Here is a 27,630-nt window from a genome sequence, read left to right as displayed (position 1 = left end):
TGGAAGAAGATATGGCTGGCTGGCCACATGTGTGGGACAATTCCAAGCTGCAACATTTTACTGAATGGAACAACTCCCACCTGTATAATTTATAAGGCAATGGGACTTCATAAGCACAGCAAGTATTCTAAGTCGATGTGTTTTGTTTCCATTCAAACATTTCAAAATGGCTAGCTGATGGCATTGATTTTAGCTCTCCCTTGGCTTCCCCAGGTCAATTTCAGGTTCCTCCATCTGAGAAAATTTTGCTGGGCAAACGCCTACCCACAATAGCAACTTTCATTTTATATATAAATCAGGAAAGTGTGTCTCTACGGTTAATTCAGTACCTTTTTTGGTTTTTTCTGTTTTGGATTTCTGGGGTTTGTTTTGTGCAAGACTATTGTAAAATTTAGACATGCTTTGAATAGAGCTTCTTAGCTCAGGCACAATTAGAATGTATGTTATATAACTATAATGCATATCATGGAATTTGTGGTTATTTTTGTTCCAGCAAATGGCCAAATTTAGGGCAAACATTTGATTGGTAATACTGCTTAAATATAAGGCTATTTAATTCTTTTTCCCATTTATGGGTTTAGGATTGATTTGCTTGTTTTATTTACACCAGTTGATTCTGTATTTTTCTTCATATTTCTGTGCTTTTAATTTTAAGTTCATATTTTCATATTTTTGCCCTTTCCCCGTCTTTTTTATATTCTACTCTTCTAAAAGCTAATTAGTATTACTTGATTCTCATATGCTTCAAGGTTTCTTTGTACAGAATTAACTACCAGCAAAGGATTTATAATCCATAGATCCTGTGTAGAAAATTGAACTTACTCGCCCTACTCCATTCAGTGTATTCCCATTTATGATGATCGTATTTGTTTTACTATGTTGCTCTTTGCATAACCCAAATGGCTCTGTGTTCAACAAGAGTCATTAGCTGGTATGTAGAAATCTCAAGGCTTGTCAGAGTAGGGAAATAGTACTTCAATTAAAGAAATTGAAAAGGTAGAGTGCTAAAGCCAGTTAATAAGAACAGGATGCTGAATGGCTAACACAATACAGAACAAAAATCAAGATAACGTTTAATTCCATGAGGATTTACTGATGATCTTGTGCACAATTAAATACTGTATTTTGCAGAAAGTGGTTTATTTACTGGCTCGTTCACCAACTACATTTATTAGTCAGTTTTTCACAAATGATTGAAACATTGTACAACTACTGTAAAGCAACAAATTACAAACCAAATCCAAGCAATATCACAATCAAACTATCTCAAATAAAGAATGTGTTTAATACTCCTGCCTCCACCCTCCCCAGCAACGCTCATGCGTAAAATCTTGTCAAAGTCTGTTGAAGATGAGACACTGACCTCTTTCCAACTTTCTAAATCCAAAAAGAAGATTAAGAAGAGCTTTCCAAAATAATGGTCCAACATAGCTAATTGAGCGCCTCCCCCCACACAATTCTTATAGATAAAGCTGTGATGAAGTAACACATGCCATATTAACTGCTAAGTTGATATTTATATAAACACACACCACACATCACACCTACATACAAATATTTATGCATCTCACAGCCTCTTCTGTTCTCTGTAGCTAGCCTGCGGTCCTGAAGCTTCATATTAAATTCAATTTCTAGTCTGATTAAACCGGAGGGTAGCTTCTTGTCCTTCACTTGAGTCAATAATGTATCCTTGGCCTTTCCTGATGTACAAGCTGCATGCTCAGAATGAAGAGCTGGAACTCTGGGGAGTGGAAAACTTTATCCAATGAGAAATATCATTAATGGTATCCACTGAAGACTTTTAAAGTAGAAATACATGTAAAAGAGACATTTACACATTGACCAAACCTTACCATCTTGAAACTTATTTAATAAACTTGTGCATTGTTTATTCTTCTGTGTGAAAAAATAAATCTTAACATGTCAATTAGCCTAACAAATACCTTAAGTACATCCTTCTCATCCCATGGTAAGATTTTTGTGTTCTAACTCCCTTTTTTTCTTTTAAATCTTTAGATGCACGAACAGATAGGTGCACAAGTCCACAGAATAAATTTGAAGCAAAGAATGTATCCAAGGCTCAAGAAGCAATGGAAAATTGGCCTGTGGCAAGATTTCCTTTGAAGGTAGAGTACAGTTCGTTTCTGAGCCTTACAATTCAGACAGGATTGCTGATCAATGGAAACGCTTCAGAGAAGAGTCGAATGGATGATAAATGTCTAGAAGACAAACGGCACAAGGAAAACTTGGAGGAAACTGGCTGTTTTTGCCCAGTTGGAAGATTAGAGGGGGGGAGTTGGTCGAACGTTTTGAGAGTATAGAAGAACATCACGCAGAAGAAAAAAGCTGCTCTCACAGGATCCACTAAGGACAGGATAGGACACAAAAACAACAGCTTAAGTGTGTCCCAATGGATGCTGACTCTTGCGAGCCCGACTGCTATGGCCTTTATTTGAATGGCCTTGGGTAAGTCACTCTCTGCCAGCCTCAGTTCCCCATCTGTAAAATGAGAACAGCAATGATCTTGTTGTGAGGGTAAATCCAAAGAAGGTCAAGCGTTCTGCAAATTATATTGTTCTAAAAACTGTGTACATAATTACTACCTCCTAATATTCCTCCCCCTTTTTCCCATTGAAATCTATTGTGCATTATCCATTGGATGAGCCAAAGGGACCCAGGGTAGAGATAGAATTAAGGGGAGGAAAATCTGATGAAATAGAAGAGGGTAATGGGTTGGGCTATAATTAGCACTTCTCTTTACTCCCAAATCTATCTATTTTCTGTCAACATGTACTATTTTTTCCCCTTATATTCTATTCCATAAAAGAGTGCTTGGGGCAGCATACAAATCTGTTAAAACATAAAAGATAAAGCGCACCACGTAAAAAAAAATGACGAAGAAAAAACTCACAAGAACAAAAATCAGCAGCAGCAAAGAAAGTCACAAGCAACATACACAAAATCACATTAAAATCAGCAGTGTGACTGCATCAGGTTCCAACAGCTGTAGGAGTGTTTTCTAAGCAATTTGTGTCTCGGTGTGTGGCTTCTACTTGTGTCTATACTCATAAATACATATAAGGATAGTTGTGCATTAATATGCACACATAGAAACAAATGGTGGTTTGCTTGTGAATTTCATTGAAACTATCATCTGCTGTTGTGAGCCGCTCCGAGTCCCCGGAGAGGGGCGGCATACAAATCTAATAAATTATTATTATTATTATTATTATTATTATTATTATTATTATTATTATTATTAATTAGCAGTAGTAGCAGTAGTAGTAGTAGTAGTAGTAGTAGTAATAGTAGTAGTATCTGCACCTCTATAACTGCTGTCTGGTTTGATTCTGCAATCCAACAAGACAGACAAAGACTTCAGAAGATAATCAGAACTGCAGAAAAAACAATTGCTGCCAACTTGCCTTCCATTGAGGACCTGTATTCTGCACGAGTCAAAAAGAGGGCTGTGAAAATATTTACTGACCCCTCACATCCTGGACATAGATAGTTTGAACTCCTACCCTCAAAACAACACTATAGAGCACTGCACACCAGAATAACTAGAAACAAGAATAGTTTCCCCCTGAACGCCATCACTCTGCTAACAAATAATTCCCTCAACACTGTCAAACTACAGTATTTACTTAGTCTGCACTACTGTTAATCTTCCCATCGTTCCCATCTCTTCCCACTAATGACTGTATGACTGTAACTTTGTTCCTAATATGATTTGATTACTTATTTGTACCCTGCCTATCATTAAATGTTGTACCTCATGATTCTTAATGAATGTATCTTTGCTGTTATGTACAATTTTATAGCCAATAAAAAATTATATTATATTGTATTTCTATTTCTATTCTATTAAAAAGTCATTCAAGCATAAAAATAAAACACAAGTAGGCAAGTAGTTCCAGACTCACAAAAAATGTTTGCTTGTAGCCAGTGTTGGGCTACCAAAATTTTTACTACCACACTGTGGCCATGGCTTATGCATTTTGCTTCTACATCTTCCAGTGCAAATTGGGGTGGAGCTCCAAATTTTGCTACCGGAACTGCATCCCTGACTGTTCCCCATAGGAGCTCATCACTGCTTGTAGCCATGTTTTCCAAGTATCTATAATACAGTGTTTCCCAACCGTGGCAACTTGAAGATATTTGGACTTCAACTCCCAGAATTCTGGGAGTTGAAGTCCAGATATCTTCAAGTTGCCAAGGTTGGGAAACACTGCTATAATAGACCAATTCTTCCCAATTGAAGTCTGCCTCAGGGGGCAGGGCATCTTCCCCAGTGATCAGCTTCCCCAGCCTGATACCCTTCCTTCAAGTTCCAAGTATGCTGAGATACTGGTCATTTTGATTGTGAACTTTAGGAGTTCCTGTCCCAGTGCATTTGAAGGGTGTCACATTAAGGAAGGCTGGTGGAGATATTCCCCTAACATTGTAATACACATTATTTATAGTACAGTAAATGTTACATTACCAACCCCCTCACCCATTTTGGAGGTCTTCGAATGACAGAAAGACTTATATAGATTGTATTTATTGATATTTACTATATAAACATTAAATAAATAAATGATGCTCTTCATGATGCTTTTGTTACTGCTACTGCTTTTCATAATTGTTTGGTGTGATTTTAATAATTGGATTATTTTTCAACATAGGCTGGTAAATAATTTTGAGGGTCTTGGAGGACCCCCAGAAGTCCTAAGACCACACTTTAAGAAACAGCACATTAACCCATTGACCAGTTTGCACAATGCATTCAGTCAAAAGAATCAAACTACATTACTATTTAATGGATGGCCTGGCTAATATGCAAACTGAAACATGAGCACACTGAAGCCTCAGACTTTTTGTTTAAAAGTTTTGCCAAAATCAGCATTATTTCCTGTCTTTTGCAAGTAGGAAATGTTTAAACCCATCCGCCGCATCCATACTTGCACATACTTGACACTGGGATAAGAGGAGCCATAGTGGCACAGTGGTTAATGTAAAGTATTGAAAGCTGACTCTGCCCACAGCCTGGAGTTCGATCCTGACGGGGTTCAAAGTTGACTTAGCCTTCCATCCTTCTGAGGTCGGTAAAATAAGGACCCAGATTGTTGGAGGTGATATGGTGACATTTGTAAACTTCTAAGAGAGCCCTGTAAAGCACTATGAAGCAGTATATAAGTCTAAGCACTATTGATATTCCAATAAAACATTGGCAGTATTTTTTGGGCCACCAAGGATTGAGATCAGCTTATTGATGACACTGGATCCTAAACTGAGCAATGATCTCACCCAGAAGATTCCTATAAACATTAAATAGAAGTGGTGGTGAGTTTATCAAGCTCCGAGATACTCCACAAGTGAGGGGTCACAGGTTCAGCCTCTCTCCCCCAATAACACAGTTAATGTATGAGCAGGGTTATCCTTGTTTACCAAGGTTGTGCACACACAGAAAGGTTTAGATTGAGATTAGTTGTGAATAACTACTCAGCCACACAGAGATATACTAACTTGAATTAAAGTTTACTTTGAGAAATAACATATTCAGATAAACAGTCTAAAGTCATACACATGTAAGTCAGAATAACAATCCAAATAATCTTTCTTACCACTTGTCTTTGTCATAATCAGTAAAGAAAGATATCAAGATTAAACACATTTTGGCTACAATATATAACTACAATACAGAGAGACTGCCGAGAAAATGCAGAGCAAACCTAACAGTGAGTAAGCCATTAACTGAGGGGGTGACTCTAGGGAAATAAATTATGAACTCTAGCTCCCTCTTGTGGCAGTCTGCAACATCTACAGCCAATATATTGCCAACCCAACAGTGATGGACAGAGTCCTAACAACACCAAAGGAACAAACCACAGAGGTAAAACAGTAGAACCACATGTATTCCTAATTCTTGTAATCAGTCCAGAGGGGTGTCATGATTGATGGTATCAAACACTGCTGAGAGATCAAAGGGAACCACTGCCCTTGTCCAGATTCAACAGAGGTCATCAACAAATATAATCAGTGCTGCCTCCATAATGTGCCTAAGTCTGAAATCCAACTGAAATGGTCCAGAGTATCTGTTTCCCCAAGGAACTCTATCTCAGGGACCGCCTTCTACTGCACAAATCCCAGCGACCAGTTAGGTCCCACAGAGTGGGTCTTCTCCGGGTCCCATCAACTAAACAATGCCGCTTGGTGGGGCCCAGGGGAAGAGCCTTCTCTGTGGTGGCCCCGGCCCTCTGGAACCAATTCCCCCCAGAGATTAGAATTGCCCCCACCCTCCTTGCCTTTCGTAAGCTACTTAAAACCCACCTCTGCCGCCAGGCATGGGGGAATTGAGATTCCCTTTCCCCCTAGGCCTTTACAATTTTATGCATGGTATGTCTGTATGTATGTCTGGTTTTTTTAATATGGGTTTTTAATCGTTTTTAGTATTGGATTATTATTGTATGCTGTTTTATGATTGCTGTTAGCCGCCCCGAGTCTTCGGAGAGGGGCGGCATATAAATCCAATAAATAAATAAATAAAATAAACTCTGCAGCCCAACCACTTTTTCAACAAACTCCCATAGAAACTTCCAACAAACTTGGAGATTGGATGAAAGTTGTTGGAAATATAGGTGACTTAATATCTAAGAAATAATCAGAAACAGATATCTGTCTCCATTCCTCACACAAAGAGGGATGCTTTTAGGGGATGGATACCAAGCACAGAAATCTCTTGGCATAACATATTTCCTTGCTTTAATTTTAAGAAAAAAAAAACATGAGAAAGGCAACACTAGGTTTAGAATGTCCTCAGCTATTAATTCCCTTACTTTTTAAGTACATGGCGCTTTGTAAGTGAGCAGCAAACTATATGGGTGTTACTTAGCAACCTGAGCTAGCTTTTGAAAAGTTGTTGGCGGATAAATAGCGTGGTCTTTCATGCCTCTGCATGTACATGTGTGCACAAGAAAAACCATGTGCATCTTTCGTGAGCTAGGCTTCTGAGTTAGGAATGCCTCAAAGACCCTACTGGAATCCAGTCAAGAGGAAATTATTTCGCATGAACCAGAGTAACATAAATGAAAGCTGCACATCCATGATGCATGCACTCATTATGCAAAGATAAAATATGCATGTGGGAAGAAACAGTGAGTGAAATACGTGGCATTTATAGACTATTACCTAGACAATGTCTGTGGGTGTGAAACTGACATAGTACAATGCAAAAGGCACAGCCATAATAGGACTAGCCTGGGTAACTAACCACAGCTACTTTAATATGCTGTTAATCAAATGAAATGTTTTAATATCAAAAAGCCATGTGAAAAAGTAAAGAGCACAAACACAAATACACTCACAGATTATCAGAAAAAAGACTTCACTGAGCATCCAAAAACCAAAACAAAAGCCACAATGGAAATGTTAAGCAAGTTGCATTGTGCAGAATGTCACCACTGAAAAGATTCAGCAAATTTCTCAGTCTTTCTCAAATAGTTAATAATGTGAAAGGAAAGTGAACACAAGAACAAGGGGACACAATCTGAAGTTAGTTGGGGGAAAGATCAAAAGCAACATGAGAAAATATTATTTTACTGAAAAAGTAGTAGATCCTTGGAACAAACTTCCAGCAGACGTGGTTGGTAAATCCACAGTAACTGAATTTAAAGATGCCTGGGATAAACATATATCCATCCTAAGATAAAATACAGGAAATAGTATAAGGGCAGACTAGATGGATCATGAGGTCTTTTTCTGCCGTCAGTCTTCTATGTTTCTATGTTATTTACAGGACTGATATAAATCAGAAATGTATTAAAGTATTAGGGACCAACCACATTTTGCCTATGCTTAAAGATCAGTTATAACTTGGGTTATTGTTTGCTCCAAAGTGCCATTTCATTGTAATGTTAGCCCGGAGTGCCTGCATATTCCGTGTTTTCATAGAAGAAAATACTTTGCACGCCAAAAATCAAATCCATCCACTTAAAGAAACAGTCACCCACTCCCACCAACTCACAACTGCTCCCCTGAACTGCTCCCTGCTACCAATTAACTGCCCATCCTATTTGAGTATAAAGTTATCTGACCGAACCTCCATTCACAGTCTTTCTTGGCCTCCCTTCTCATACAGGGAAAATGACCCTCTTATCTTCAAACATGGTAAAATCTAGTTTGCAATCGTGATTGCATGATAAACCTGATATACTAAAAAAATAACCAATGCAGATTTCATTAGAGAAATATGAGCTTAGAATCTCTTTTGGGGGCAGCTTATATAGTCTCACGTTACAGCGTGAGACTATATAAGCTGTCTCTCATGCTGTCTCTCATACTCATACTGTCTTCCAAGACAAGATTCTGATGCCATTTTGATTATGGAGGCACTTATTATGTTCAAAACTGCAACTCCAGTAAATCTATTCAGGCAACTAATTAGGGATTGTAAATGATAATATTAATGCTGGCTTGTTTTCTTACAGCAGGTTTAAAACTTAACAGCAATTGGTTCAATTCTGGATTAAGAATAAAGCAAATCAATTAAAGCTTTCTGATAAAGCCATACAGAGTACAAGAAATGAGGAAGTTCTTGAACCTGATGCTAGTTCATTTAATACTAAACTGAAGTTTAATGTTACATCCTAACAAGGGTGACTTTCTTACCTAAAAGACACAGTTTGCACGGTTTTAAACCATTAAAGGACACAAAAGATCATCTGCCATATTTTTTAATTTGATTATCTACTTTATGTCTATCTAACATCATAACGAATTACATGGAACAATGCTCTATTACCAGTGTTCACCAATCTCGTTTTTGCAAATATCTGGGTCTAGTAGGGACTTGAGAGTGGGGAGAAGCAGTATAGGGTCAAGATTAGGAGCATCTCCTAGATTGCTAAGGGTTCTGGAAATGAAGTGGCCAGGTTAATCATCTTTGCTTTAACAACATGTAGAATTTGGCCCTTAATGGTCTTGTCTTCACTCTCTGGACATGGGTGTCTATAGGGAATGAAAGGGAAACCAATTATAACTCATATAAATAATAATAATAATAATAATAATAATAATATCACACAAATGGCCCAAATTACAAGAATAGAATAGAATAGAATGGAATGGAATAGAATATAGAATAGAATAGAATAGAATAGAATAGCAGAGTTGGAATGGATCTTGGAGGCCTTCAAGTCCAACCCCTTGCTTAGGCAGGAAACGCTACACCACTTCAGACAAATGGTTATCCAACATCTTTTTAAAAACTTCCAGTGTTGGAACATTCAAAACTTCAGGAGGCAAGCCATTCCACGGATTAACTGATCTGTCAGGAAATTTCTCCTTAGTTGCTTCTGTCCTTGATTGGTTTCCACCCATTGCTTCTTGTTCTATCCTCAGGTGCTTACAATTTACAATTGTTGTCAGGATACAAGTTTGCACCATAGTGTCATTTGCATGATAGCGTCATTATAGACACATTGTCATTTGGGTGTTTTCAAGGTTTGTTCTGGATTCCACAATCCTCACATTTATTTTCACAATTGCTTCTGTACTGCTAAAGGCATATAACTAGCTTGGTAAGAAGTTTCACAATATACTTCCAGGCAGGATAAAGATGTGGTTGCAAACAGAATCATTGGGAGTCAGGCAAATTACAAATTTAACATTCTTTCACTGTTTTAGAAACTAATCAATGGGGCAGGCTTCTTTGGAAACATATGAAATCAGAAGTGTAATATTTGAAATGCTTATCTGTGTTTATATAATTAACAGTGCATAATTATGAGGTGTAATGAGATTATAGAATAATTTATGTTGCATATTACAAATGAAAGATAATTTCTAATACACTTTACAATACATCATATTTGCAAATACCTACCCCTATGATGGTGAACCTATGTCATGCGTGCCAGAGGTGGCACATAGAGCCCTCTCTGTGGGCATGCATGCCATCACCAGCTGCTCTTCTGGGTTCCATCACGCACATGCGCACTGGCAGGCTGGTCTCTTCTAAAAGAGAGTTCCAGCCCGCATGCTGGTCTTCGCATAAAGACCAACTGGCTGCCACGCGCATGCTAGTGACCTTTTCAGCACCAAGGGCTGAAGCTGGAGTGTGCATGCACTGAAGCGCCAGAACCCGGGAAGAGAGCAACTGGCTGGTGCACATGTACGACAGACCAGCTGTCTGGCAAACATGTGCACCGGCCAACTGCTCTCTTTCGGGTTCCGGCATATAAGAACATAAGAAGAGCCATGCTAAATTAGGCCAAAGCCCATCGAGTCCAGCATTCTGTGTCACACAGTGGCCTACCAATTGTCCATGGGGATCTTGAGCAGAAAGGAGGAGGCAAAACCCTCCCTTTCCTTTGACCTCCCAACAAATTGTACTCAAGGGAATCCTGCCTGCTTCAACCAACATAGATGCGGCACATGGACATCCGTTTCAATAATCACGGATACACTTGGCATCCATTAATCTGTCTAATGCTGGCTTGAAGCTATCAAGGCTGACAGCTGTCACGACCTCTTCTGGAAGTGAATTCCATAAACCAACGACCCTCTGGGTGAAGAAATATTTCCCTTGATTTGTCCTCACTTTCTTACTATGAGCTTTAGGTCTTCAGTGGACATGGTCTTCAATTTCAGCACTCGGTGCTGAAAAGATTAATCATCACTGACCTGCCCTAATAGAGAAGGTAGGTCTCAAAAATTGAATGCGTCCTCAAAATGTCTTTGAGTATTGCCTTTAGTAATCGTGTTTCTTCCAGATAAATTGGGCTATAACTCTACACAATAGAGGCCTTCAAATTGGGAAAGGGTGTTTTTTATTTGGTCAGCCAGTTTTTAAATTTATTTTCCAAGAAGGAACTCAGGGAAGTTCATCCGTTTCAGGGTTTTATTTGGCAGACAAAATCCATTTTATTAGTTTATGGGCATGGGAGCAATTATGAAAATTCAATGTCACCTATGGCTTGAAGCTTGCGTTGTTTTATTGTATGAATGCATTAAACAGAGGATTTACGCATATAATATGAATACTTGGTGTGCTTTTCTTTCAGCATAGCTCCAAGCAGTGCAGCAGTTTAGGTCAGAGAGACCCAGATGCGTCAAAGCTCTGGGATGGTGTCCAATGGTAAGAAAAAAACAGGTCTAAATAATAGGAACATTTAGGGAGCTTCTCGACTACAGACTCATGTGATTGGTATACACACACACATACACATACACACACACCATGTTCTGCTCTCTGACTATATATTTATTTTGTTTAGGTGATTACTTGAAAGAGGAGCGATTCTATGGAAGGAAGAGGAGAGTGGAACAGAGAAAGCAATGTGGCCTGAAGGAGCTTTTTTGTTCCCTTCATTTTTTGGGGGGACACTTGGGAGGGGATGGAAATCCCTCCCTTGAAGAACAGGAGGAGAGAAAAAAAATGCACCAGTCAATGGAAATGTAATAAAAATAAGTGAACAACTCTGACAGAGTTAACTTTAACTGTGAGGCCGATTGACCACTTGATCCAAGAGCATGTTAGCAGACAGGACAGTCTTCAGTCCTAGAGCCCTCCCTACATTATCTCTCAGCTTTTTTTTTTTAATTTATTTATTTTGTCAAATACACAATGAGGGTTTTAGTGGGTATATATATGTTGGTTATGAACTATAAAGCCCTTCATGGCATCGGACCAGAATATCTCCGGGACTATCTCCGAATCCCAGCGACCGGTTAGGTCCCACAGAGTTGGCCTTCTCCGGGTCCCGTCGACTAAACAATATCATTTGGCGGGACCCAGGAGAAGAGCCTTCTCTGTGGCGGCCCCGACCCTCTGGAACCAGCTCCCCCCAGATATCAGACTTACCCCCACCCTCCTTGCCTTTCGCAAGCTCCTTAAAACCCACCTCGGTCGTCAGGCATGGGGGAATTGAAATTTTTCCCTTCTCCCTAGGCTTATAGAATTTATACATGGTATGCTTGTTTGTATGATTGGTTTCTTAAATTGGGGTTTTTTAGATTATTTTTAATATTAGATTTGTTTACATTGTCTTCTTTATTGTTGTTAGCCGCCCCGAGTCTTCGGAGAGGGGCGGTATACAAATCTAATAAATAAATAATACACACACACACACACACACACACACATGATATAATACGTGATGAAGGTTATAGAGGAGATACTCATAGTAAAATATATCTAAGTAAGAATAGAAGATAGAGGAATAGAACATATCAATGAAAGAATAGAAGAAGAGATATAGGAATGGAAGAAAGGTATAGGTGATATAAGAGAGCAATAGGACAGGGGACGAAAGGCACTCTAGTGCACTTGTACTTGCCCCTTACTGACCTCTTAGGAATCTGGGTAGGTCAACCATGGATAATCCAAGGGTAAAGTATAAGCTTGCCTGCAGTGTGCCTTTTATCATCTCCTCCAACAATGCAGAGTCCTGGCTACAGATTTTCTGCAGTCTTTTGAAGGAAAGTAAAAAGGATCCTCCCCACTGAAGAATCTACTCTTTCATAGGATCTGAAAAATTTCCTGCCTCCTGGGACACCCTCTTCAGGAACACAATAATATGCCCAGTTCCTAAATGCTTGGTCATTTTTCCTGCATGTGTCAGAGGTTTAATTCTGACTCTTGTGTCTTCTTTCAGTGCAATTGCTGCATCCTGCATCTAACACGATTATGTGGTGTTTTGGTTTGATTCTGCTGTGTTCGGTAAAGATTATAATCTTTAGCTTTTGTGCCTGTGTCTCATTCATTAGCTGACAGCCTTGTATTGCCAGAAAAACAAAACACCCCTCCCAACAATAGCTTTTGATAGCAGCCAAGTCAACTGCTAAACCGTTTGGCAGTTAAAACTTGAGTTTATAGTCCCCAAACACAGACTTTCTTTTTATGACACACAGATCCAAGGGGTTACTAAAAGGAGGAGAGGTTAAGCAGGATTAAAAAAAAAAAGGAGAAGTCATTGTATCATTTTTGAAAGCCCAGGGTCCAAGTGGCACACATGAAAGTAACTCTTTAAAATGTGAAAGTATCAGTCTTCTTCAGCATGTAACAACCCAACTAGACAAAGAAATGAAAGAATCTGATGCAGCAATCGAAAGCAAATACTGCAATTTGGGGGCCACTGCATATTGAACAGGCTGCATAACTGTACATGCTTGAATTTAAATTACTGCAATATCCTTAAAGCTGATCTGCTATGGCATTTATGAACTGGGGGATAAGTCCTTGCTTAAAAAATAATGGGAGGAAAGATTATGAGCATTTCTTAATTTACATCTTAATATGAGTTGACTCCATTTACATTCTGAAACTATTACGTAAAACCTGGCATGCTATTCTTCAATTTTCACAGTTCTCCAAATTATATTTCATACTGCATCACATTACGCAGTACGGTATTATTACCTTTTCTGTAAGATCACAGCAACATTGTAATTCTGTGATTCCCTCCCCTCCGCACCCATCTATTTAGAAAAACAGGAAAAATTGCATACCAAAACTCATCTTTTATAAAAATGTTTGTTTAAAACAAAACAAGTACATTTATTTAGGTAAGCTATCAAAAGGAGAGTTCATTCTATGAGCTCATGGTCATGCAAGCAAATCTTAATGACAAAAAAAAAGCATTTACAAACTAGTATAGAAATAGAAAAGAGTAAATTTGTCTTTGTTAAAGTGTTAATGTTCTAAAAGAGAATAATTTTTAAATGGAGAGAGGTGAAACACATAAAGACCACTTATATAATTCTGAATACCCAGTATATTAATATCAGTTGACAAACTGAATATATGAACTGTTTATCCTGGGCAATTTATTCTCTCTTCTCTGCTCACCAAGCCAGTTTAGAATGCATTGCTGTCCTTTGTCTTCAATCCACATCCCGCTACGTTATTTTATAATAATGTAGCTGCAATTGATCTAACATATCTTTATCAATTTGTTTTGAGGGGAAAAGGAGTTTGTTGGAGTTTTTACAGATGCTAAATTTGGTAACATCAAATGTGCAACGTTCCATAAAAATACTATAAAGAAAACATTTTACAGGGGAAGCAAAGATTATTTCTTTTTTTAAATGCACCTTGTAAAACAAAATGATTTGACAATGCTTCTCACAGTCTATTAACCATGCCTTGGAGACACCCACCAACTATTTTTAGACTGGTAAACCTCTATTCAAAACTTGTTTAACTAACCAGTCAGGAGGATACACAATTGTAGCCAATTTTCTACCTTACTGAGTGGTTAGTTAGACCAGTGTTTCCCAACCTTGGCAACTTGAAGATATCTGGACTTCAACTCCCAGAATTCCCCAGCCAGCATTTGCTGGCTGGAGAATTCTGGGAGTTGAAGTCCAAATATCTTCAAGTTGCCAAGGTTGGGAAACACTGAGTTAGACAATTTTGAAGCAGGAGCGACTTCTCTCAGCGACAGGTAAAAGCTATTCTCTGCTTCATTACACACTACTCTTCACCTACTGACCTATAAGGTAGGCTTTTTAGACAAAGTTTTTTCCAAGAGACTGACACACTTAAATTCAAAAATAGCCTGACAGACCCGTGACAGATTCCTCTGGATCAACAATCAGTCATTCATGCAACCTAACAATAATTTTCCTTCCTGAGCCCATCCTACCTTACGTACTTATTGCAAGAGACATTAAGATTTAGGTGGCATATAAATTTAATATAGTACGTTATTATGATTAGTTGTATAATCAGCCAGATGTTTAGACTGAATTTGATATGTCTGTCCACCTGTCAAGCCATCTCCCCAAGGAGATGGAATAAGCAGATGTTGTATGAGGGTGTTAAAGGTATGGTCACAGGATGTAAGTTGTTTCAGGTAATGTTACCTTTTTCAGTTGGCTGGTGGTAATTTTGTCAATGCTGAAGGTGTTCAAGTGGTGTTCCAGATGTTTTGGGATTTACCTGAGATGACTATTATTACTGGTACCATGCTTTCTTTTGCCACAATTATTCTACTTATTGGCAGGTCTTTGTATTTTGTGATTTTTCTCCAGTTTTTTCTTTTCTCTTCTATTGGTTCCAGGAACCGCAATATCCACTATAAAGACTTTTTTGTTTTATAAAGACTTAATATTATTAAAATTGCTTGAAGAAAATTTCCCAATTCTACGGGAAAGTTTATGGATCATTTCTGAGTATGTCTGCACAAAACTGAACTACAGTATGCGTCTCTGTAGATTATAAAAAATGAGAATATTTATAAAATATTTAATGCTTAAGACACATATAAGAGAATGAAATCCTTTCTCACCTAGGTAAAAGCTTCATTCTTATATTAACCTGGAAAAATCAAGATTTTAATCTTAAATCAATTTAGCACACAACTGCCCATCCAAACTTCCAATCCTATGATCCCTGGAGATGCCACAATTTTAAAAACTAAATCTTTATTTATTTATTTATTTATTTATTTATTTATTATTTGGATTTGTATGCCGCCCCTCTCCGAAGACTCTTCCAGGCTTTATGACTTTGGATTTGGCAATTTAATTTCGAATTGTCCCAGCTCTCACAGCAATATCCATAAGCTCTTCCACTGTGAAGATGGGAGTTTTGATACTGGGAGGGGAAAAAGGGAGATGATTGAAAGAATGAAAGCATAAATCCAAACTAGATGCTTTGGAATCATTCATATAATTTCCCACTCTCCAACCACAGACCTTGGGGTTACTTGAAGTATGAGGCTAGAAGCTAAGAACATAAGAAGAGCCATGCTGAATCAGGACAAAGCCCATTGAGTCCAGCATTCTAAGTCACTCAGTGGCCCACCAATTGTTCTTGGGGATCTTGAGCAGAAAGAGAAGGCAAGACCCTCCCTTTCCCCTGACCCCCAACAAATGGTACTCAAGGGAATCCTGCCTGCCTCAACCAACCTAGAGGCGGCACATGGACATCCGTTTCAATAACCACCGATACACTTGGCATCCATGAATCTGTCTAATCCTGCCTTGAAGCTATCAAGGCTGACAGCTGTCACAACCTCTTCTGGCTCTTACTAGCTCTTACTAGCTCCTGAGCCAGGCAAGTTTTGGGCCTCCCCAAAATGCTGTACTTGAAAATTGAAAACTGAAAATTCATGGCAAATTAGCTTCATGAGAGAGCTGCTGCTTTGTTCACCTGATTTTGAAGGTCTGCAGAATATACCTCTCCATGTAACAATCCTACCACTGTATAAACAGACTTCCCTTTGCAGTTGCTCAGATGGAGTAAGGCCCAACCATACTATCGACAGCAGGTAACTGGAATGCCAGGGACTTGATTTGTAGCCTTCTATATACAAAGCAAGTGATGAATAACAGGGTTACTATGACCCTCCAGAAACACCTTCAAAATAACACGGCGTGTTTTCATGTAACAACATGAGCCACAAGTGCGGAGAAGGCTTTTGAAAAGCCAAATATGAATGAGCATTAGCCACCACAAGAAGCCTCTACTCCATGACCCACTCTGTCTCTCCCTGCTCATAAGTTTCCCATCTCCTTCCCCAACACCTGCTTAAGTGTCGGATGTTTCAGCCCCTTGAACACACAGGCTGTGCAGGAAAAGGGAGCCCCTAGACCCTTTGTCTCCCCTGATTACACCCTTTCCCTCCATTTCTCCATGACTCATGCTCCAGCTACTAATTAAAACCAGGAAACAAGCTGGGGGAGCAGTTAGGATTATTTTAGAAACCATGCTGACTTTGGAGGGCACCAGCCTCTCGTCACCATAGAAACAAGGGCTTTAAAAAAATAGGTTTCCCACCCCTGTCTGCATTTCCCCAGCGTCTTTGCTCCCTATCCTAGGAATCTTCCCGTCTTTTCCCACTTTATGAAAAGTCTCCTCTGAAGAGAACACACTGGCTCCTCACTAGAACAGCTTTATGAGTTGGGGTTCTGGTAACACACATTCCCTTAAACTGGGTGGTTTGGATTAATGATACAGACTGAGAGCCTGATTCAGCTCCTCTGACTTGCTTGGAGTCAAACTTGCTTTCAAGTTCCCTTCGGAAACCCCCAACAACTCCTTTTGCCAGGATAGCTGAAAACCAACAGCGTTTTTTTCTTCACATTTTAAGTGGATGATGTTGCAAAACTGCAAAAAATCAGTTAAAAAAAGCAAAAAAATGCAAATTCCTCCAAGAACCATGTCTGCCCAATTGTTTTCACTAAAACAGTATGGCATACATATGGGCCTGTGATCTTTCACAGCAGTGTTTCTCAACCTTGACCGGTTTAGGCTATATGGACTTCAACTCCCAGGATTCCCCAGCCAGCATCCTTCATCATTGACATAACTGAATAGGAGTGCTGGCAGTAAATAATTTGGCGGGGGGTGGGTGGGTTGCACATATTCTCTCTCCAAGGTAGACACAAGCAGTGTGCCTGGAGTAATTCCCAAATATTGTAATGAATAGTGTAGAACACATATATAAACCTAAAATATTGCTTATTTTCAAACTGATAAAGAATTATAAAGACCCAGAAAATCTCTGGAGCTGGATCCAAAAACCGGCAGGAATATTACAGTATTTACTATAAGTATCCACTTTGATGGCAACATTTCCTTAAACTGCTAAGTGGTTTTGTTCAATTCAGATGTTATTGATTCTTCTATTCAATTCAATTCAATAATTTCCATCATTAACATAAAAGACCATAATTCTAAAATATAATATAGTACTGTATACTAACAAGGAGACTGTATTCCCAGGATTGGAGAAATATTATTTGGACCCCTTTCAGTCAAATTTCAGGCCCCGGATAGGACAGGGGTCTCCTACCTTGGCAACTTTAACTTTAGTCTTACAGTTGCCAAGGTTGGAGACCCCTGGGATAGGGGACAAATTAGATTAGGTTACTAGAGTTGGAAGGTCATCTACTTCAACGCCTCGCTCAGGCAGGAGTCTACATCATTTCAGACAAATGGCAGTCCAATCTCCTCTTAAAAGTCTCAAGTGTTGGAGCTCCCACAACCTCGGCAGGCAAGCCAGGTTGAATCTCTCTTTGGTCAGCTTCCATCGATTATTCCTTGTCTGGCCTTCTGGTGCCTAGGAAAACAGTCTGACTCCCTCCTCTTTGTGACAGCCCCTCAAGTATTGGAACACTGCTATCATGTCTCCCCTGGTCCTTTTCTTTGCCAGACTGGCCATGCCCAGTTCCTGCAACCGCTCTTCATATGTTATAGTCTCCAGTCCCCTAATCACCCTGGTTGCTCTTCTCTGCACCTTCTCCAGAGTTTCAATGTCCCTTTTGTAGTGTGGTGACCAAAAATAACATTGGTGGATGGTCTCTGGGGGAAGCTGGAAAGAGGTGGTGTATCCATCCTTGCCCTTCTTGACCTCTTGACAGCTTTCAATACCATCAATTATGATACTTTTTGGGCCAACTTAGGTAGTTGGGAATGGGGACCATAGTTTGGGCTGGTTCACCTCCTTTCTCCAAGACTGCTTCCAATAAGTATTGGTGGGAGGAGAGAGGTCCAACCCACAGCCCTTACTTTGTGGGCTCCTGCAGGACTTAGTGCTCTCTCCAGTTCCTTTTAAAAGCTACATGAAACCGCTGGTGAAATCATCCGTCATCATGGGATGGAATATCATCAGTGTGCTGATTTCACCAGTTTAAACATCTCCATCCCAGGTGAAGTCAGTGATGCTGTGGACAGTCTCTCATGGTACCCGGAGAATGTGAGGGTCTAAATGGGGAACAGGGTTCAGCTGAATCCTGGTAAGACAGAGTTGCTGTGGGTGGAGGACTATCTGGGAGTTCATCACATTTGGTTCTGAATGAGGATGCACTATCCAGACAGATTCATTGCATTATCTGTGGGTCCTTCTGAACTCACAAATCCTGCCCAAGGAGCAGGCGGCAATTGAGCCTTTGCTCAATTTAGTATTGTGCAATATTTATGCCCCTTCCTGGATAGGGAGCCCTTTCACTCGCTCATTCATGTCTTGGTCATCTCCTGTCTGGACTATTGCAATGTGCTCTACAGGGGGCTACTCTTGAAAAGTATCCGGAATATTTAACTGGTACAGTATGCACCCTCATGAGCAATTTTGGGCAACGAAAATACAGAGCATGCACCACCTCTGCTGTGCAGGCTGTATTGGGTGCCAGTCTCCTTCCAGGTGCAATTCAAGGTTATGGTTATGACCTTTAAAGTCCTACAAGGCATGGAGCCAGGATACGTGCAGAACAGTCTTCTCCCCATTACACTGACTCATCCAAACTGGCCAGGGAAGGAAGACATATTGTGTACCCTGCTAGTTAAAGAAGGTTGTTCTTTGGAATATTGTCCAGCATACAATCTTGGGGTTAGTTAATGCCTTAAAGATCCTCCACTCAACCTTTCACAGAGAGAGGGGGGGGGGGGGAGAGAGGGAGGAAAAGAGAGACCCCATCAGGGTGGAAACCTCTATGTTTTATTTCTTTTCTCTTGACTGATAATACAGGAACTTGCAGCTGGTTGTTAACATGATTGTTTCCTGAATTTCTTTCAGGCTGGGAACTGTTACACATATATGGGCTGGAGGCAAAGATCTTTAGGATTGGTTTCAGATTGAGTTGACCACCTTAAATTGAAAAGGTGGAGAAATTTATTTATTTATTTATTTATTTATTTATTTATTTAGTTAGTTAGTTAGTTAGTTAGTTAGTTAGTTAGTTAGTTAGTTAGTTAAATACACAATGAGGGTTTTAGTGGGTATATATCTATATACACATAGTAAAATATATGATGAAGGTTATAGAGGAGATACTCATAGTAAAATATATCTAAGAAACAATAGAAAAGAAGGTATAGGAATAGAACATATTAATGAAAGAATAGAAGAAGAGATATAGGAATAGAAGAAGGTATAGGACAGAGGTCCCCAACCTTTTTTGCACCAGGGACCGGCATTAAGCTAGACCAGTTTTCCATGGCCCGGTGGGGGGGGGGGGGGGCGCTTTGGTCATATGGGGGTGGGGTTCATTTCCTCTTTCTCTCATTCCCTCTTTCTATCCTTTCTATCTCTCACTCTTTCCTTCTCTCCCTCCCTTTCTCTCTCTTTCCTTTCTCTCATTCCCTCTTTCTATCCTTTCTATCTCTCACTCTTTCCTTCTCTCTCTCCCTTTCTTTCTCTTTCCTTTCTCTCATTCCCTCTTTCTATCCTTTCTATCTCTCACTCTTTCCTTCTCTCCCTCCCTTTCTCTCTTTCCTTTCTCTCATTCCCTCTTTCTATCCTTTCTATCTCTCACTCTTTCCTTCTCTCCCTCCCTTTCTCTCTTTCCTTTCTCTCATTCCCTCTTTCTATCCTTTCTATCTCTCACTCTTTCCTTCTCTCCCTCCCTTTCTCTCTCTTTCCTTTCTCTCATTCCCTCTTTCTATCCTTTCTATCTCTCACTCTTTCCTTCTCTCTCTCCCTTTCTCTCTCTTTCCTTTCTCTCATTCCCTCTTTCTATCCTTTCTATCTCTCACTCTTTCCTTCTCTCCCTCCCTTTCTCTCTTTCCTTTCTCTCATTCCCTCTTTCTATCCTTTCTATCTCTCACTCTTTCCTTCTCTCCCTCCCTTTCTCTCTCTTTCCTTTCTCTCATTCCCTCTTTCTATCCTTTCTATCTCTCACTCTTTCCTTCTCTCTCTCCCTTTCTCTCTCTTTCCTTTCTCTCATTCCCTCTTACTCTCTATCCTTTCTATCTCTCACTCCTTTCTCTCCCTTTCTCTCTCTTTCCTTTCTCTCATTCACTCTTTGTCTCCTGGGGCTGCCTGCGCCTGCCCTGCACCCCCCACCGCGGAGGGAAAGCATTTGGTATCGGCACCGCCAACCCCCCCTCCACGAGCAGCAAAAGCCTAAGCGGCGGGGTGCGCCCTTTGCATTTCGGCATTGGCGCTCTCCCCTCCACGAGCAGCAAAAGCCTCAGCGATGGAGCAGAAAGGCAAACGACGCGATCAGTCGCTGAGGCTTTTGCTGCTCCTGGAGGAGAGAGCGCCAATGCCGAAATGCAAAGGGCGCACCCCGCCGCTTAGGCTTTTGCTGCTCCTGGAGGGGGGGAGGATTTAATCCTCCCCGCCCCCCCGGCAGCCAAACCTCGCTGAGGCTTTGGAGTTCGGGCAATCCGACGGAGTTCCCGCTCCCACCAACGCTCTGCAGCCGCGCCAGAGCCACCACCACGAGAAAGCTTTCCAAGACCCATCAACGTCCCGCTGGAAGCTGCCCTCCCGCCAGCCGCGCCGCCCCGGAGCCCCGAAGGCTCGCAGCAGAGGGAGGCAAAGCGGCGCGCGGCAGCCACAACAAGCCCGCACTTGTTGCGCGATGGGAGCGCGAGGACGACCGCAGGCGCGACCCGGGCAGCCTTTCGACCGACTCGCTTTCGCCGCGCCCGGATAGCGGCGGCGTCTCCTGGGGCTGCCTGCGCCTGCCCTGCACCCCCCACCGCGGAGGGAAAGCATTGCCGAAATGCACCCCGCCGCTTAGGCTTTTGCTGCTCCTGGAGGGGGGGGAGGATTTAATCCTCCCCGCCCCCCCGGCAGCCAAAGCTAGCTGTCAGCGGCGCCGCGGACCGGCTGAAAAACCCCAGCGGCCCGGGCCCGGTCCGCGGACCGGCGGTTGGGGACCTCTGGATAGGAGATATAGGAGAGCAATAGGACAGGCCCAGGATTATGTGCATTTCTCTTTTGGGAGGGGAAATCAGCACTGGCTTCCTTTCAACATGGTAGAAATATAGTACAGGGCTCTGAGATTTGTGGTAAAGCTAAAGCTACTGAAGAAATGACACTTGGCTACAAGTAATAATGTCCAAATGGGGCCCAAGTAGTGGTTTTCCCTCCCTGGTGTCATCTGACACATTAGTGTACATGGTCTCAGGCATGAAGGCAGAGCAGGTGTGTTAAATTTGGTTTTATCACTCTCACTCTCTCATACTGGTCACAGGAAGTTCAACGTGGCACCTCAGTGCAATGAACTCTCGGAGGATCTGAAAAAACAAATTGTTCTACATAAAGATGCCCTAGGCATAAGAAGATTGCCAAGACCCTGAAACTGAACTGCAGCACAGTGGCCAAGACCATACAGCCGTTTAACAGGACAGGTTCCACTCAGAAGTTGCCTATGCTCAGCGTCATATTCAGAGGTTGGCTGTGGGGAAATAGATATATGAGTGCTGCCAGCATAGCTGCAGAGGTTGAAGGGGTAGGGGTCCAACCTGTCAGTGCTCAGACCATACGCCGCACTGCATCTGCAGGACTATCATCCCAGGAGGAAGTCTCTTGTAAAGATGATGCAAGAAAGCCCTCAAACGGTTTGCTGCAGACAAGCAGACTAAGAACATGGATTTCTGGACCATGTCGTGTGGTCCAATGAGACCAAGATAAGCATACTGGTTTCAGATGGTGTCAAGTGTGTGTGGCAGCAATCAGGTGAGGAGTACACAGACAACTGTGTCTTGCCTACAGTCAAGTGGGAGTATCATGGTCTGGGGCTGCATTAAGTGTTGCTGGCAGTGGGGAGCTACAGTTCATTGAGGGAACCATGAATGACAATATGTACTGTAACTTACTGAAGCAGAACATGATCCCCTCCATTCAGAGATTGAGCCGCAGGGCAACATGACAACAACCCCAAACACACCTTCAAAACAACCACTGCCTTGCTAAAGAAGCTGAGGGTAAAGGTAATGGAGGGTCCAAGTGTATCTCCAAACTTAAACCCCATTGACTATCTGTGGGGCATCCTGAAATGGAGGTGCACAAGGTCTCTAACATCCAACAGCTCCATGACATCATCATGGAGGAGTGGAAGGGACTCCAGTGGCAACCTGTGAAGCTCTGGTTAAATCTATGTCCAAGAGGGTTAAGGCAATGCTGGAAAATAATGGTGGCCATACAAAATTTTGACATTATGGCCCCATTTGGCCATAATCACTTAGGGGTGTGCTCACTTTTGTTGCCAGCAGTTTAGACATTAATGGCTGTGTGTTGTGTTATTTTGAGGGGACATCACATTTATACTGTTACACAAGCTGTATACTCACTACTTTACATTGTAGCCAAGTGTCATATCTTCAGTGTTGTCGCATGAAAAGATATGTACTTAAATATTTACAAAATGTGAGGGGGTGTATTCACTTCTGTGACTTACTGTAGGAATTTGGCATGCAAGGAATATTTATATTTCTTCACTATGTGAGATCCCTCGTTACAGTTTTAAAATGGTACTCTTCTGAGAAGGGAAGAGGTGAGGGCCACATCACTACTGGCCTCTTTGCTAGGGTATGATAACAGGTTTAAAAACAATATAAGTTTCTCTCCTCTCAAGAAGGAAGGAAGGAAAGTCCATCAATGGGGAAGTGTAGATGACTCTACAGTAAAAACAAGGCCTCAGCTCAAATAGAGTTCCTGCCCATTTCTGATCAGCTTTCCTTGATTTTTCTGATTCTCCAGTTCCATTTTATCTCCACATCTACCTCCTCTTGAGTAATAGTAGTAATAATAATAATAATAATAATAATAATAATAATAATAATTATTATTATTATTATTATTATTATTATTATGAATTAGATTTCTATGCCGCCCCTTTCTGAGTGTGAATAAACTTTAGCCTGCCTGCTCATTTGTGCTGTCCTTCTTTTAGTCTGAAACTTCAACCCATCTTGCAAAGGAGGCACAAAATGCTTCCCCAATGTGAGAGAGATGGATTTGTGGGCCTTCCTCACGCTTACATTAACTCGGCTGCATTGTTTCATTACGATGCCTTGAATCGTACCTCTGGCATTCGGAATTTTATATATGCCTACTTCAGGGGTGGGTCCCAGTTACCTTTGCTACTGGTGCGCAACGCGATGTGCCCTTGCGCAATTTTACTTCCGTGCATGCTCAGAAGGACTTTTCCGCCCAAAACACAGCTGAGGAGCTGCTCAGCTGTGTCTTGGACAAAGAAATAAAGGTTGGTATTTACCCGTGTGGAAGGGTGGGAGGGAGGGCTTTTCTTCAAAGCAAAGTTTAGCAGTTTCGCAAACTCCTAAAAATCCACCTCTGCCGTCAGGCATGGGGAAATTGATTCCCCCGGCTCCTTTCCTTTTATGTTTGGTTTGTTTGGGATGCATGACTGTTTTTTAAATAAGGGTTATAAACTGTCTTTTTTAACCATTAGATTTGTACTATGTATTGTTGTTGTAAGCTGTTCCGAGTCTCCAGAGAGGGGCGGCATACAAATATTATTATTATTATTATTATTATTATTATTATTAATAATAATAATAATAGGACGAGGAGAAATTTTCCAAACCGAGGGGGGGGGAGGCCGAATATCCCCAAAAAAGATGGCAGCACACACGGACTGGCACAGACAGTACCGGAACTGTCACGCCCAGTGGGCTGCTACCGGTGCGCACGTATTGGTCTGTACTGGTAGGAACCCACTCCTGGCCTTCCAACAAAATCCCAGCTGCCCATCCTCTTCCCTTAGAAGACTCCATTAAGTGGAATCTCCATGGATAAGATGCCTCAGGTCCCTTGAAGGCCTCTGCTTCCCACCAATGCCTCTGAGGAACCTGTCCTGCTGCTGGTGGCTTTTGATAGACAGGCAAGAGCTGGAAAGAGGTACCTTTCCTAACACAGGGAAGCGGAGCAGAATCAGCACAGGAGACAAGCAGCAGGGGGCATTCGTTGCCCTAGCAGCCTTGTGCTGCTGGGTGATCCATGGCCTTTCAAACCCCAGCATGGATTCTTCTGCCACCCTGCTAGGCCGCTGGCAACCTGCAATCACAGCTAATTGGCCTCAATGCAGGTACCTGATTCCATCTCAGCCTCCTTATTTATGGAGCCAACCAAAGAGGTGTCACTAAAGAGTGGGGGGTAGGGAAGAGACACAAGCTGGGGAGAAGGAAGGGCGTCAGATAAAAGCCCTTTGAGACCGTGCAAAGAATCAGGGTGATAGTGAGATCAAGAAATAGCAATAAGCACAGCACTCCCATCCCCTTCAAAGGTCAGCTGTTCTTCAGAGGCCTCGGCATTGTAAGGCTTTCTACTACCGTGAGATGCCTGCCGGTCCCGAACTGAACAAAAGGAGCTGGCAAACGAGGGAGAATGAACCAATCTGTCCTTTATTCAAGCAGTTCATTTAAGAGCTTCACAGTTCCTTCCTCTGAAATATTGCAGGGATGTTATCTATTCCAGTCTTTTGTCCACAAGAGCAGGAGTGGTGAACGATCCAGGCTGCCTCGCGCCACGGTGCTGCGTCTCTTGCCAGGAGCAGCTGCATTTCAACAGTGAGCTGCCAGTGCCCGATCCAAGAGGCTGCCCACACGGATCGAGGTGGTTGGTCTTTGCTACCTAAGCAAGAAACGTGGTGCTTGCCATGGAAACAGCTGTTGGAAAGCTGCTGCTGTGTATGTTTCTGTTGCCATGGCAATGTTTCCTGGCAGCAGCCCTGTACATTGTCACTCCCCCTCCTCCAAACTGTCATCCCCTTGCACCCCCTCATCCATCCCAGCAAATTCCTAGCAACCTGCCGCTACATTAGCCTTGTGGTTGGCCTGCCCAAACACTCACTTGGCAACCCCAGCAAACGCAGTCCACTGAGGGTGTGACCTGGAGCCTGGGCTCCCTCTTCCCTCTAAATTCTAACCTTGTAGCTCCCAGAATTGGGGATAATAATCTGGTGGAGGGGGGCATAGGCAGCCCTTGGGGGGAGAGGCTGCCTAACTTGTGACAGGGACCTACCTCTCTCTCTCTCCCCAGCAGCTCTGGGCTGAACTCCCAGCTCAGCTCCAACAATATGAAGGCAGCACTTTGGGTCTCCGCATTTGTAGCACCAGATGGGATGGGACGATGACAAGGAGGGACTTGCAAACAGCTCTCTCCCCTCCTCCACCTGACATCACAGGAATGTTATGTAAATGGGGGAGTTGTCACTATTTCTTTCTCTCTGCACATACAGTGGCATTGAAGACAGGAGGACAGAATTTGCTGGGGGCGGGGGAATGTTGCGCAACGAAACGGAGGGGAGATGGCTCAACTACACGTTGGGTCTGATTATAAATTTCGCCTGTCCTTCTTGCCTCACCAGCAGGACTGGCTCCAGATTTCTGCAAACTTAAGAGGACTGAGCCTGCGAGGAGAAGGGTGGCCTATAAATCTAATAAATAAATAATAATAAATAAATAAACTCCGCTGTCCTTCAGTCCTAAAGGGTCCTGCTCTGAAAAGGGGCATTGGTCTTGTAGGGTGGAGTTAACCTCCAAAAATGGGAAGACACCATCTCTTCAGCCAATGAGGACTGAGTCTAACAAATTATATACGTTCATCCTCCTGCTTTGATGAAGGACGATGGTCAGACTCTGTGTGTAGCTCCCAAGGTCAAACACAGTATAAGACAGTGATAGTGAACCATTTTTGGTTCACATGCCAAAATGGTTTGTGTGCATGTGCTAGCACACGTGCACATGCCCACACCCATTCCCTTTCCCCCCACTGTATGCCCCCCCACTGCCCCGCACTGCCCCTCCGCACCATGCCCCCTGTCCCCGTGCATGCGCACAGACCTCACTAAAGTCCGGGACGATAAAAAAACAGGCAAACCAGAAGTTTGGAAAAACGAACTTACGGTTTGCCCGTTCAGCTGTTTTTCACACTCCAGGACTTCAGAAAGCTTCCCTGAAGCCTCCAAAGTGCAAAAAATAGCAGCAAAGGGAAAACTGGAAGCCCATTTTCCAAACTTCTGGCTTACCTGTTGGGCTATTTTTCACACTCTGGAGCTACAGAAAGCTTCCCTGAAGCCTTCGGAAAGTGAAACGGCCTTCCCCAAGGCCAAAAATCAGCTGGCTAGCACATGTAAATGTGCTGGAGATGACATAGGGCAATGCCTTATGTGCTCTCCGATATGACTCTGCGTGCTACCTGTGGCATGAGTGCCGTAGGTTCGTCATCACAGGTATAAGATAATAATAATAATTGTTATTGTTATTATTATAATTGTTGTTGTTATTGTTTAATATCCCAAAGTCCATACCAGACTAACTTTGGGTGGGATTGGAGGTTAGCTCCACTCTACGAGAAGAGGCATATCAAGTAAGACTAACGCTCCTTCTCCACTGTGGGTGAAGCTAACCTCCAAGAATTGGACATACCAAGTAGTTGTCCATTGGGAGGGCCAAATCTGGCTGGCTACCCCAGTCTCTGGCACTGAATCAATAATGGCTCCCAGGTGAGTTATTCTGGTGGTGGCTCTTTTCCAGATTAACTGAGAACCTGTGGTGTCTAAGGGTGTTAAGAGTTACCTGGACATCCTTCTCCACTTGAAGCTGAAATGAAGATTGAACAAGGATGTCATCCAGGTAACATTGGACACGCACGGGAGGGATCTTAGGTGAGTGCCCAAGGCCGCAAGCACTTTGGTGAATACCCATGGCATTAAAGAGAGACCAAATGGGAGAGCCCTATATTCATAGTGGAATCCTGTATAACAGAAACTTAAATATTGTTGGTGGGAAGGCCAAATTGGTATACGCAGGCATGCATATTGAGAACAATTGAAGCAATGAGACCGTAATTTAGAATTCCTGCCAATACAAACTGAAGAACATGCATTTTGAATTTCTTATATGCAATAAATTTGTTAAGACGCTTCAAATCAAGAATCACT

The 27,630-nt window shown here is 42.0% G+C and overlaps 1 protein-coding gene and 1 long non-coding RNA gene across 6 annotated transcripts in view; both read right to left on the bottom strand.

Moving 5' to 3' along the window:
* Positions 1 to 27,630, bottom strand: part of IQSEC2 (IQ motif and Sec7 domain ArfGEF 2) — a 198,857-nt gene that overhangs the window by 129,370 nt on the left and 41,857 nt on the right. The window lies entirely within an intron of this gene.
* LOC139161816 (uncharacterized) lies at positions 1,117 to 5,798 on the bottom strand. Its single transcript, XR_011558159.1, has 2 exons — positions 5,610 to 5,798; positions 1,117 to 2,499 (listed from the first exon to the last, which is right to left on the bottom strand). It is a non-coding gene; the product is annotated as an uncharacterized lncRNA (long non-coding RNA).

Source organism: Erythrolamprus reginae, chromosome 2, assembly GCF_031021105.1.
Source record: "Erythrolamprus reginae isolate rEryReg1 chromosome 2, rEryReg1.hap1, whole genome shotgun sequence".
NCBI classification, from domain to species: Eukaryota; Metazoa; Chordata; class Lepidosauria; order Squamata; family Dipsadidae; genus Erythrolamprus; species Erythrolamprus reginae.
This window is presented reverse-complemented; position numbering and strand designations above follow the sequence as displayed.